The sequence below is a fragment of the Bactrocera latifrons genome, unplaced genomic scaffold (assembly GCF_001853355.1).
Source record: "Bactrocera latifrons isolate USDA-ARS-PBARC rearing strain unplaced genomic scaffold, ASM185335v1 scaffold_82, whole genome shotgun sequence".
Classification (NCBI taxonomy): Eukaryota; Metazoa; Arthropoda; class Insecta; order Diptera; family Tephritidae; genus Bactrocera; species Bactrocera latifrons.
Genome location: NW_017537512.1, coordinates 193,365 through 195,062, shown reverse-complemented (window position 1 = coordinate 195,062; position 1,698 = coordinate 193,365). Strand labels below are relative to the sequence as shown.

Sequence of the window (1,698 nt, the reverse complement as noted above, 5' to 3'; positions counted from 1 at the left end):
GTTCAATTTTTTTATTTTTTGCAGTTGAAAACTTTTTATTTCAATTTCTTTTTAATTAAAACTTTTTTATTGAAATTTTGATTTTTAGAACTTCACTTTCGCTAAATTTGCTTATCAACTTGCGCTTGTTGAAGCAATACTCGAGAGTAGAACCAGCACCACGGATTGATTGCACACCATAGAATGGTTCCTGCCTGTCCATACACACAATTTTATACTGTCCAGAGGCCGCCGAAAGAAATGCACGAAGCACAAAAAATTTGCTCTGTCTCAATTCCAGTTTGATTCCAACTTTTTTATTTTATAAAATGCTTTTGAAATACATACTTAGATGCATATGTTTATGGGGTTTAAAGAAGCGGCGTAAATCGAAGCGCGTGTGTGAGACGACCCGAACGCAATCAATTTTTGGTTGAAATCCCCGATCAGTAGATTGTATTGGCAAAAAATAATCACAATAAATAATATTAAAGTAGCAACGAATTTCGACGCCCCGAGCGCGCTGTACAGTGTACGTATGTATGCGAGTGTGTGTGTCCGTAAAGGGGCTACTAGTTCACCCTAGTGGCAAGCGGGTCTAACAAATATAATCGCACTTGTAATTCATGATTTCAAATTAACAAAAATAAATAAATATATGTATATGTAGATATGTACATACACATATGCTAAAAATAATAAATAATTCATACATACATACAAACATCACACTATAAATATGTCGCACTATGCATTTTAATAGATTATGGGGCCGGAAAGTTAAAACGACAAAAAATAAAAATAAAATAATATAAAAACTCTTTATATAAGAAATTAATTAGTATAAGTTCTTAATTCTTGCGTTAAAGCTGATAAGCGGCTGTCTCAGGCGACGCATGCAAATCACTTCCTCTATATACAGAGACGTCAACAGTATTGTTAAGCACAGATTTMTACTATTTAAACTTATTTAATTTAATAGAGATGTCCAGAAGGGTTAAAAGAGAATGAGTTTAAAAGGAAGTGACGATAAGTGACGGATTAGGACACAGTGACGCTTGTTAGCGGAGTATGCAGGGGATTGAGATGAAAATGGTTAGATGAACATACATATGTGTACATATATTTGTATGTCAAGAGTATTTTTGCATGTCGGTATGTCAAGTTTGTACGTGTTTGTATGTTAGTACGTAATTTTGTATATAATGTTTGAATGTTAATGAGAGCATTGATGAGGATATTTAAAGAGTGGGATGCATGAAATTTGCCTACAATTTTGAGGAAGTGGTGGAAATAGAGAGAGTAGAGCAAACGCGCGGTACAATAAAGTTCAAGTTCACTACTTCTAATGCAATTTTACGAGAGAATTAGAATTCCTTTGAATATTTTTGGTTTTTTATACTCTCGCAACAAAGTTGCTAAAATGAGTATCATAGTTTTGTTCACATAACGGTTGTTTGTAAGTCCTAAAACTAAAAGAGTCAGATATAGGGTTACATATACCAAAGTGATCGGGGTGACGAGTAGGGTTGAAATCTGGATGTCTGTCTGTCCGTCCGTCCGTGCAAGCTGTAACTTGAGTAAAAATTGAGATATCATGATGAAATTTGGTACACGTCTTGGCTTCATAAGAAGGTTAGGTTCGAAGATGGGCAAAATCGGCCAACTGCCACGCCCACAAAATGGCGGAAGCCCAAAACCTATAAAGTGTCATAACTA

General features: G+C 34.9%; 1 protein-coding gene across 2 annotated transcripts in view; it reads right to left on the bottom strand.

Moving 5' to 3' along the window:
- The window catches only part of LOC108976963 (scavenger receptor class B member 1), a 65,838-nt gene that overhangs the window by 59,668 nt on the left and 4,472 nt on the right, over window positions 1-1,698 (bottom strand). The gene's annotated exons all lie outside the window — the stretch shown is intronic.